The sequence below is a fragment of the Danio aesculapii genome, chromosome 1 (genome assembly GCF_903798145.1).
Source record: "Danio aesculapii chromosome 1, fDanAes4.1, whole genome shotgun sequence".
NCBI classification, from domain to species: domain Eukaryota; kingdom Metazoa; phylum Chordata; class Actinopteri; order Cypriniformes; family Danionidae; genus Danio; species Danio aesculapii.
In genome coordinates, this window is record NC_079435.1 from 44717616 (window position 1) to 44730671 (window position 13056).

Genomic DNA, 13056 nt, shown 5'->3' on the forward strand with positions numbered 1-13056 from the left:
CAAATTTTGTTTAATATGTGATTATTATCGTAAAAGAAAGTTTGCGCAGATCTGTGCAAACAAATCTATAAATGTTATACAGATTTGTTTAACAAATAATCTATACAATTTTTTTATTTATGGAACACATGAATATAATGTTTTTTACCAACAAAAACAATTGAGCTTTTTTTTCAGAATAAATATATTACATTTATTGGCTAATTTTCTTTTAACAGTAGTTTCCATTACTTGCTCCACAGCCTTTGCATTCCTTTTTTTTACACAATACATTTGATGAACACACAAATAAAAAAATCACAATATCTAATGATATTCAGCGTGGCACAAGTATCATTTTCATAGTTTGTGTGGCTCTGTATACCAAATGCATTTAAGTCAATAGTATCTGGATGCAGCCTTGATGATGCAAGCTGAGATTGCATCGTGTCAGTGATGCAATGTCAGACACAATGTACTCAATGGAGCTAGTGACATCAATGTGAGGGGTAGGGTTAGAGGTGGGGTTAAGTGAGCCCATTAAAAAGCATTGGATGCATCTCTAATTGCACTGTAACAGGTCTGCATCCAGACCCTTCTCATTTAAGTGCCCATGGGCCTGCTGATCTAAAAAATAAATTAGGTGTAATAAGGCTCCTGGCTATAGAGACAAGAGACATAGACTCTGTCAAGTTTACATCTTGAGTGTTGTCAGAATATTGGTTTATTTATTGGTTTGCTGTAAATTACAATTGAATTTAGATTTTTTTTTTAAACAAAACTGGGTCAGTTGATGTTTCTGTGTGGAGTTTGCATGCTCTCCCTGCATTCGCGTGGTTTTCCTCTGGGTGCTATGGTTTCCCCCACATATGAAGACATGTGGTATAGGTGAATTGGGTAGGTTCATGATTAAGCTTGCTTTCATATACAATATACTTAATGCAAGTAATCTAAATGCTTTATAGGAATACATTTGATTTTTTCGAGTTATTTTACCTCTTATGTTTGGTTTATTTGTTTACAGGGTCAGTGTACGTTAATAAACATTACTGTAAAATGTGGCAGAATTAGCCAAGAATATGTGACATATTTTTGTATTGCTTCAGAATCCCAACTTGTACAGTAAACATTTGAATGAGTGTCTGGGTGAATTTAACTAATATGGTTACAGTTCTGACAGACTTTACAGGGATTCAGATACACCGGAATCACAGATCAAATTAAAACCTTATGTACAAAAGTAATTTTACAGCACATCCTACTTTCGGACATCACGTTAAAAAAGACTGTTTACCGGTAGTCTTCTTCCCCGGGCTGTCGCCAGGAAGATGTAGACACTAGGCGCAGACAGATTTATGTGGCCAAATGAAACTTTTTACAAAGCATAGCTATACGACCACAGAAAATGCATAGATAGTACAACAATTTCTTAGAAAATGTGTATTCGTTAAATCCAGAGTAGATTCAGTTGTCTAAATCATATGAAATTTGACTAAAACTAGACAAAAGTAGCCTAAAACGATTCAGATGACTAAATAAGTAATGTTTTGTCTTCTATAAGGCTAAACTAAATCAAAATATAAAATATCATAGTCAAAATATAACACATCCTGTGCTGAAAACGCACATTGATTAGTTAACAAGTATAATACAGTATTATTTATCATTTATGCATTATAATATTATGAACTAGGGTTGCAGCTCAGAAACAGTTATATTTACCATAATTTAAGATTTTTCATTCATTTAAAGTTTTTATGTATAGTGCTTTTCACAATAATTTACGTCACATAAACATATAGCCTAGTGCTTCTAAAAATGCTGCCTGTGTATGATACAACCATGTGTGTGTGTATATATAGCCTGTGTGTGTGTGTATCTTGTCCACAAAGTCCGTTTTTTAGGCATAACCTAAAAAAAAAAAAAAAAAAAAATTTTTCTACTAATGTTTTGCTTCTTAGACTTTTACACACCTGAAACTTGTCTATAGCGCTTGTTCACTGCTGCTCTTATAGTTGTGTAAATTGCTTCCTTGTCCTCATTTGTAAGTCGCTTTGGATAAAAGCGTCTGCTAAATGACTAAATGTAAATGTAAATGTAAAACCTCTCAGATCCTCGGGTTGGCATTATCCCGGCTTGGATCAAGTGGCACTCAGCGATCTCTACAGGCCTTCGGATGGGTATCTCATGGAGGAATAGCTGTTAATTTTTTTGTTTGAACAGGAGATATGTCAATGTGCCATGTATCCCTTATACAATTAACTCATGTGATGCATTATATGCTTTACTGATAAATAAGTCCTTATAATCTAGTGTCCAACGTAAATCTTTTCAAAATGTGAATTGATTTACAAAAAATAATCAGAGCATTTCTCGGCAACAAATTTGAGCATTTTATGGTTTTGGGTTTATTTTTTTAGTTAGTCTGTGGACGAAACGTGCCATATAACAGCTTTTACACAATACATTATACAGTTGGCCTATATATTTTTTTAAATATGCAAAAGGCTATACCCCCTATTGAACTTCTTTTAAGGGCCAAGTATTTTCGCACATTTCACGGTCAGAATGACTCAAGAAATCAACATAAACATAACATAAAGGAATTATACATCTCAGAACAATATAATGATAACTTGTTCGAGCTAAACTTAAAACCACGTTTATAGTGATGGTGAATTATATGAAATAATAAATATAAATTGGTAGTAAAACAACAACCTAAGGTTACTTTATTATTTGGCGTCACATGACACTTATGTCGGGAAATGCTTATTACACGTTTGTTGAGGCGACGTCAGTGTCAGACGTGTTTGAGGCGGTGTGCTTATCACACGTTTGATGGGGCGACGTCAGTCTCAGATGTGTATGAGGCGACGTGCTTATCACACGACTGCTGAGGCGACGTAACCCTCTCAGACGTAAAAGTACACGACTGTCTCCTTCGTTCGGTTATCCGTGGCACTATCCACTCGCCATAGGTCACAGTAGCTCAGGAAAAAAGACATTTATCTTGCGTGGCAGCACAGTCTCTCTCTCTCTCTGAAGGTTGTATGTGAGCACAGTAGACGATCGAAGGGTTTCTGACACGAGACAGATGGTGCTGTGAAAATAGCCTTTCTCCGATCTATTCAATGATAGTCTTTAGCTCATCTCTGGCACAGTATGTTGTAGTTATGTTCAAGCTGGAAGACAGGTTCATAGCTTGCTGTACATATCCGGGATAGAAGAAAAGCAGTAAAACTTCCAGCATATGTTCTTTAAGACAAACATGATGGTGAAATATCAGTCACAAAGGAGAGATGCTGTAGGACCGTTGAGCACCATTTCACTCACACACAGACACACACACAAAAATGCAGGGGTGTCATTTTGAGATTAATCCAGTTTGGGAAAATGCACCCAAAAATTAAAATAGTTGTTCATTATATGCGAAACATCTCACTCGTAGCATTGTGATATGGCTGTATATCGTCACTGGTGGGAGGCGTGGCATGATGCCGAAGGTGGAGTGCTTTTGTGTGCCACCAGTGATGATATACAGACATATTACACAGCTACGAGTGTGATATTGTGTTTTTACAACAGTTCGATGGAATAATCATTTAATATAAAAATGAAAATCAAACACGAAGAGTCTAAATCCTCTTTTGTATAAGAAACTACTTTCTTCCGCCTTTCCTTCACATTTGCAGCTGACGTCAGAACAGCAGAAACTGTTGCTTCACACACGTCACTTTAGAGCTAGTATTTGAATGATTTTTTAGCGTAATGTCTAAAGTGATGACAAAACAGGTGATTTTTGCTCACATTTTAAGATTATAAGTCTGAAAAGCATAAAATGCCATCAGTCTACAGAGATTTTCCAGTATTTCTCTGTTGAAATCAGGAGATAATAATTATACCCGCAAAAAGCCAGAGCAAAGCAAACACTACCAAATTCTGTGGTATAAATACAGCACTACACAATACAAAATAGAGATTTAGAATGTCACTTACCTGATTTATAATGATTTGTTCAGCTGTGGTTTGAAATTTACAGTGAGAAAATGCTGTCTTTCTCCCCTAATGGCTTATTTTGCGGTCTCTGTTGCCATCTTGTGGCGGAACACCAACCTATACTTTCTGCGGAGTAACACAAGGGTGAAGGGTGAAGAGCGCTGTTAGTTTGCAGAATAAGAATCAGTCAATCAGATTCAAGAACCAGACAAAATTGTTGTATATATATATATATATATATATATATATATATATATATATATATATATATATATATATATATATATATATATATATATATATATATATATATATAAACCCCCCTTTAAAGTTTTTTTTTTCTTTTTTAAATATTTCCCAAATTATATTTAACAGAGCAAGGAAATTTTCACAGTATGTCTGATAATATTTTTTCTTCTGGAGAAAGTCTTTTTGTTTTATTTTGGCTAGTATAAAAGCAGTTTTTATTTTTTTTTAAACACCATTTTAAGGACAAAATTATTAGCCTCTTTAAGCTATATATTTTTTCGAACCATCGTTATACAATAACTTGCCTAATTACCCTAACCTGCCTAATTAACCTAGTTAAGCCTTTAAATGTCACTTTAAGCTGTATAGAAGTGTCTTTAAAATATGCAGTAAAATATTATTTACTGTCATCATGGCAAAGATAAAATAAATCAGTTCTTAAAAGTGAGTTATTAAAACTGTTATGTTTAGAAATGTGTTGAAAAATCTTCTTTCGGTTAAACAGAAATTGGGGAAAAAAATAAACAGGGGGGCTAATAATTCAGGAGGGCTAATAATTCAGACTTCAACTGTATATATATTAACTTTACATGCATTAAGCTTTTTAATAAAGATGCAGAAGCATCACAAAAAAGTCATATGTAACCCATGGCATATATCCCAAGTGTTCTGAAGATATAAAATAGGGTTTTTTGTCAAAAATAAATTAAAATAAAATAAATACATTTTATGTATTATTTCAGTGTTTCTCAACCACATTCTTGCAGGACCACCAACACTGCATGTTTTGGATGTCTCCCTGATCTGTCACGCCCATTACAGGTCTTTTAATCTCTGCTAATGAGCTGATGATCTGAATCAGGTGTGTTTGATTAAGGAGACATGTAAAATGTGCATAGCTGGTGGTCATCCTGGAATATGGTTGAGAAACACTGTATTATTTGACCAGAATGAAACCCTAACATCACAGTTCATTCTGACCCACACAGAAAAAGCACACAAGTGAACCGTTTTGATAAGTCAAGACTAATAAAACATGAAACGCAATGCTTAAAAGTTTCTTTAAATAGTTTTTAAACATCTCTGTTCTCAGATGAAAAGATTGAATGAAAATGGACACAAATGATATACTGTGTCATGTTTTTACCAATTTAGATTTTTCACAACTGCTATGCCAACACAGTCTCATATATATATATATATATATATATATATATATATATATATATATATATATATATATATATATATATATATATATATATATATATATATATATATATATATATATATATATTCAATTTAGGATTGATTTCAATAAACAGATGTATAGTCTTTCCCCTGAACACTTGGGATATTACATCTGTCATGGGATCATTCTTTGATATTTTTGTGTGTTTTTTTAATTATTTTAGATTGAAGATGCCGGTTGCTATCAACTGCTGTTATATCAATTAGAATAACAACAACAACAACAACAACAACAACAACAACAAAACATCTTTCCTATCATCCAAAAGAAAGAAAGGGCACACATCCAAAAGAAAGAAGGGCACACAGCATTAGCTCAACACCCAGATAACTACACATTGACTTCATCAAAACTTTTCATTTTTATGTGAACTACCACTTTAAGACTTATCAATACTGATGTATAGTGACACACTCATTGAGGCATGAAAATGAAATACTATTGAACCTAAGCAAGGCAATAATGTTAGCATCAGCGTTCTGCATTTAAAATGTTAAAAGTAGTTTGAGTTTTAGAGATTGCCACAGCTGGATAAAACTGTAGACTCCTTTTTTCTTTAAAGTGCTAATATGATCATATTGTGGAGAGCACTAAATAATATGTTTGATGTTGCTTATCAAGTACACGAGGTACTATCAACATTTTTAAATTGAAAATCTATTCAGCCAGAGTTATCAGCACTGTGCAGCCAACTGTAACCTGACTATAATGTTGTGCAACTCCCAAACATAATTTGTTGTGAAATATCCCTCATTCACATATATTTCTATTCTGTGTTTATTAGAAATTAATTTTGAGGCTTGGAGTTTTTATATTTTGCGTTTTGACAAGCATTAGTGGCATACATTACATTGCACAATACATTTAAAATAATAAAAAAAATGTTTATATTACCATATGTTCAAGAAAAAAAAATAACATTATTAAGTTTTTGTAGCATACAATATCGTAATGATATCGTATCGTAAACATCAAGATATTGAATCATGACTTGAGTGTATCGTTACACCCTATACTTGCTTGCAATGTTTACAAAGTAACAGACCTTAAAAATACATTCAAAAGATAAATGTTCAATCCATTATGGTTAAAATGTGCAATTAAAGACACAGTATTAATTTTTTTTGCTACTAGATGAGCGCAATGCAACATGAAAGCTGAGCAGCAGAGCTTTTGTTATGCCACAATCCACTGTTTACAGTTCTTCCGATTGTGATCATGTGGGGAAGAAGCAGAGCTGTTTTATAATAATAATAAATGGTTGGGTTATAATGGTGCTCTCTGCAGTCGAACAAAACACACAACATTTTTAAGTGTCTTTTGTGTTTTCTATTAAAACCAAAGTGGATATTGAGGGTATATGACTTCATTAGCATGGAGACACAGGACACAGTCTATGTCACTATACAATTGCTTATTCTCTAGATTGGAACATTCTTAATGTAATATAATGTAGGTACTTAAGTCTGCAAAATATATAACAGTGTTTTAGTGATTTTTGGATATTTTAAGTTAGGGATAATCAATGGCTTGCCGTGCGTTAAATGATTTTAATGTTACGATTATTAAAAACCACATCAATCAATACACATGAAATAAAACATTCACAAAGCTGTATTTTATAAAACACCAGTTCAAGGGCACATAAGATGCATTTTGAAAAGAAAGCAGCCAAAGCCTATTTACAGAAATCATTGCAATTAAATATCTAGGGAATTTTTGGCAAAAAAAAAAAATAAATTAATTAAAAAAAAAAAAAAACATATCGGTAAGAAAAGGTAAGTAAACATTTCATTCCCTCGCTATAAATGCTAGCGCTCCCGGTTTCTTCTTTCTGCCACCTCCCTGCGCGCGCATCCTGAATGTTTACAAACATGGTAATTGGTCTATAAGTTCGATTTTTTTTAAAAAGAACATCAGTAATTAAATCGATGCAACAGTAAATCAAACCTAATTTAAAACTAACATATAATAAATCATCTTACATAACATGCATATAATGATGTTCACAATCCAGATTTTATAATGGTCAAGAATCAAATTTTTCAGATCATTTATGCTACTTTGCCTTTCAGTTTTCGTATTTGGAGGTAGGTGGCACCATTATACTGAAAATGAACCATCTGTGATTATTACACAGGGCAGATGTCAAGTGGGTGAATGCCCTGCAAGTGTACCATGAGCAACAAAGGAGGAACTGAATCATGAATCATACACTGAACTTGCCACAGTCTTTTTGAAAGATACTGTTTTGTGTGCGAGAAAATCACTGGCGTGTCTGCAAGAGTTACTTCCACATAGATGTATTCATCTAAAGGCCCAGTGAACCAAATAATACGAAAAAGAATTAGAAAAACAGTGAGGTAGAAAAGGGAGGACAGAGAGAGAGAGATGGAAAAATGATGAGAAGATGCATGACAGAATGACAACAGTCCCAGTATGCACTTGGGCAGTCTTCTAAATACAGGTGACTGTGAAGAATCATACATATAAAACAGACCGGGATGCACTTCACTCCCATTCCAGCTTTAAACAGAAAAATAATACCCTGTCAGTCCCTAGACATTATAATGGAGAAGCCAGGAAGCTTTACCTCTTTATATCTCCTGGGCTGGCTTCTTCAAACAAAGATTGCTTTTATTTGGAGAAAATATCCTCCCCTTCTGAAATAACGCCTTTATGCCCTGCTCTTATGGGCTTGGGTAGGAGGATGTGGCATTGCTTTAGCATATGCATCTGCCGGAGCCAAGAGATTTTCAACGTTACAACATGAAAGCTGTATATGTGATATAGTTGCGGCGGTCACACCACGATGCTTCGAGACTCAAAACAACCTAACGTGCTTCTTCAGCGTGGGATTATGATTTGGAAGTCAAATTTGATCACAAAAGTTTCTCCAAGTTTGAAATTGCACAAGCGCATTAGGCAGGGCTCAGAGGAGCAATATTTCACGCCACATGGTGGTTGTTCTTGATTTGGAAAGTACTTTTGACAGTTTTATGGCTACGAGGAGGGAAGTATACATGTTTCTATTAAGTTTTGGAAAGCAGTTGAATTAAAAGTTACTGAGAAGAGACACCTATGCATACTGAACTCTTTCAGTCTTTGTCAGAAATCAGATTGAAAACAGGTTTGTATTGCTTTGTAAGCCATAATTCCATGCAGTTCAAATAAATATCTCTTCTTTGGGTTTTTAAAGGTCATGGAAAGTGCACAATTCAAACAACATCTTGTAAAATAAATAAAATAACAAATGGCAATTCAAAGTCATATTATTTTGTGTGTGTAAACAGCAAATGAAATCTCTTATTCATCCAAATATGTTATGGTCTTGATACACTGAGCCAGTGGCTGGCTGTCAATTGCCACTTTCTGTCAGACCACATTGACAGAATGGCTCAGACCATTGAGCCAGGGCTAAAAATTGTCTGGAAGGGGCAAATAGCCTCAATGCCGAAATCAATCTGCATTTTAATGACATTTTCATTAAAATAAATAAATAAATAAAAATCTGTGCAATTGCTAAGAAGTGTTTGACATTGTTCATAAATCTGTAAATATATTTTACAGCCTCATACAGATCCCAATCCCCATAGGACCACAATCAGATGTCATTTGCTGTTGTCTTTGGCTTAGTCTCTTTATTAATAAGGGGGTGCCACCGCGGAATGAACTTATCCAGAACATGTTCTACGCAGCGGATGCCCTTCCAGTCACAATCCAACACTGGGAAACACCCACACACTCTTGCGTTCACACACATACACTATGGCCAATTTAGCTTATTCAATTCACCTATAGTGCATGTCTTTAGACTGTAGGGGAAACCTCACCTGGAGGAAATCTACATGACCTTGCTGTGAGGGGATCGTGCTACCCACTGCGCCACCGTGCTGTCAGATATGAAAACATGGTAAATTAATATCTATGCAAACCTTCTTGAAAATCAGGTCAACTTCACCCCAATTATCCACCTTGGAACAAGTTATTCAGTGGGCCAAAAAGATCTCTTTGTTGGCCTCAGGAAGCCCTTGAGGAAGGGTGACCCTGAGGAAGGGTCATGAAACCGTAAGTAATGATTTTTCCAAGTACATGCAATCCTGGATTAACATCTATGTTAATCCTGGAACATCAGTTTTGTTCGAAAATGTAATCCTTGCCTATTCTCTACCCATAAACCCAACCATAACTATGAATTATTTCCAAAATCAGAAGGAATAATACTTGAATAACAGTCATGTAGAAGTGCATAAACTTAACCGTGAGCCTAAATTTAACATAAACTGTAAAAATCTGCCTTTATTCTGATTGGCTGAATAGAATGTTGTTCCAGGATCACAGATCCTCATCATAGATGTCCTACTTGTTGAAATCAGGATGGCGCATAAAACCCCATTCTTTAGTACAAGCATGCATCTAATTTTTTGTTGCTGTTTAAATGTACCTAAATGAGTGTGGAAAGCTTTGACCAGATGGTTGGGGAGTGGGCATAACAATTTGTATACTTAAAGTATTTTGTCAGCATTTGACTGCAGTGCCAATCTTCTCACAGATTAGCTGATATGCACTATTTACAAACTATCCAGTGTCTGTGTGAGCACTCTTGTAAATTGGTGATTGTTAGAGCCAATCATAGCTTCTGTTGAATATTTGTGGCCAATCAGCAGTGTTCAAGAGTCCACTCATCAGCTCTTCAAAATGCAAGCAGGAAATGCTCCTAATTTTTTTATAAATTGAAGTAGATGCGTAGACGTTGGTGCAATTAGAGTAAAAGTATGTGTTTTAAATATTACTCAAAGTAAAAAGTAGACCTTTTAAAAGTACTCAAGAGTAGTGAGTATTACGCTGTAAAAAGCTGATGCATTTAGATGTAATTTGTAGATGTATGTAAACGTAATTCTGTAGTGCATTTAATTATTGCACTGCAGGCACACAACATCATAAGACGTTAATATTAGGTTAGATTTAGGTCATGACATCAGGTGACCAAAATTCAATGTCTGGCCAGCGTCTAAGAACAATGCTATTTTGTCAAATGATGTACAATGTCAAATGACATTGATTTTAGGTTGTTAGAAAGTGACCAAAATCCAGTCGGGCCAACATCTTAAACTAAAATCATACTGATGTCAAATACTGACATTTATTCGTCAGGTATGGCAACCAAAGTCCAATGTCATAATAGACGTGATAATGGTAATGTCCACACAATGTCAAGCTGTAACATCATTAGACGTTGATATTTGGTGGATTTTAGGTAGGAAGTTAGACACTGACGTCGGCTTGATATTGGGTTCTGATGTCAACCCGATTTTCATTTCAAAACAAAATGTCATGTCCCCTCGACTTTGGGGTACAACGTCAGTCTGACGTCATGTTGATGTCTTGTGCCTGCTGGGTGTTTAAGGCCATTTCGATCATCATACAGTAAACATCCGTCATCTTCTCATCAGTGACATGCATCTAAAAAGTCTTTGGGTATCGATGTAAAGACTTTGGACATCTTCTTGGACAATTTTAATGTTTCCAAACAGTTTGCGTCAATTATAAATCGTCCATGTGCGATTTGATCAGACAGGAATTACAGAACTGATTTTTCTAATCCCCAGAGACAGGAAAAAATAGTAGTGACTTCAGGTTGAAGGAAAGTAGTGGAGTAAAAATGATACAGCACTAAAAATGTACTCGAGGGAAAGTAAAAGTACACATTTTTAAAACCACTTAGTAAATTACAATTTCGGAGAAAATCTACTCCATTACAGTAGTTTGAGTATTTGTAATGTGTTACTTTACACCACTGGTGGTCTCACAGCTTGGTTAAATAATTCAGAAGCAACTATTCTCATAGTCTAAAAAAACCTCTAATAACAGGTTACAAGGTTTTGTACCATAAAAACAACAACAACCCAGACAATATATCACTTTAAACTATTAAAAATGTTATTAAAAATCACTTTTTCTAATTATAATAATTAGACAATTAAGCATCATTGAAGTACTCACAGTCATATTCTACATTAACACCCCAAGTGACGCCACCCCATATTCATTTCAAACCCAGAGGATGAAAATATTATAATAGGCTTGAGTAACTGACTTTTGTCCAAAAATAAAGTTAAAATCCTGATTATTTTGGAGCCAAAATGTAAATCTCTAAGGTATTTATGAGTCTGGGTCGGGCTGTCTCCAGTGAGACATCTTCTATAGCAATGCGAGTGAGCAAGTTTCACCAACCAAATGGTGTGTTCTTTCATAACTGAAACCCAGAAGCCCACAAATATTTCACAAAAGTGGAGTATTGACAAAGAGTATTGAACACCGATTTGTACAACTGTGGCAACAGTTTGTTGTACAAACTGATGAGATTGGTTTTCCTCCATATTTGTTTTTCTTCACTGAGTTTCAACAGTATGAGTTCTTGTGTCTATGGAATTGCAACTGTGAAACTAGAGAGAGAGAGAGAGAGAGAGAGAGAGAGAGAGAGAGAGAGAGAGAGAGAGAGAGAGAGAGAGAGAGAGAGAGAGAAAGAAAGAGAGAGAGAGACCTCTGAATTGTGAATCATGGGTTTACCTGGAGCAAAGACAAAGTGGTATGCCTACTGAAATTTTCAGAACAAACGTCCAAAGCACATAAAGTACATCCAAAGGTTTGATTGATGTTCAAAATAGTAAAATAGAGCACAAAGAGAGCTACAAAAAAGTTGCAATTTACCAGCAATGTCAGCAAAGGTATTTGCATCTTGATGGATGACAGACATGAATGGAATCCTGGAAAACAAAAAGGCACACTCTGACCAATGAGAGGACAGTTAACTTGGAGGAAAAAAAATCCACTTGGAAATGTTAGCTAAACCAAGAAACAACTGCAACGCTATATATAAAAAAAAACATTGTGTCTGAAATCACATGTTCCCCTGGTGTATTGTATAAAAAACTGTTTGTGTGAAGTAGTATCTCAGAATTTATTCAGAAAACAGTACACTGTAAAAAAAAATCGGTTATTTTACTTTTTTTTTTTTTGGCAGCTAGGGGTGCCGGAAAAAAATGCTAAATAACAGCTGTTAAATTACAGACATTTATCATAAAGTAACAGACGATATGTTACAGAAATTTTCCAGAAATTTAAGTTTAAGGAAATTTCTGTAATTTTATGGTAAATGTCTGTAATTTAACAGACGTTATTTTACTTTTTTTTCGACACCCTAGCTGCTGGAAGAAAAATAAAAAAACTTTAAATAACAGATTTTTTTTTTACAGTGTAGGTAAAAACTATCAAGATGACCTATTACTTCTGGCGAGGACACTTTACTATCCCATCATGCCATGTGAGAGAATTTATGAATGAAGTGAATGAAGTGAAGCAGGTAGGTCATGTGATTATGACAAATGATGGCTCTAGTACATCTAAATTCCATCCATACTTCTATAATGTAACAAAGTATAATATAATGTATAAAGCATGTACTTTTCAGTTTTGTTCAAATGTAAATGTAGTACTTACACGAGTAGTATGCAAATTAGAATGCTGTTCTAATTTGACAATCTTACCAGAGCATACTAATATGCAACATAAGAAGT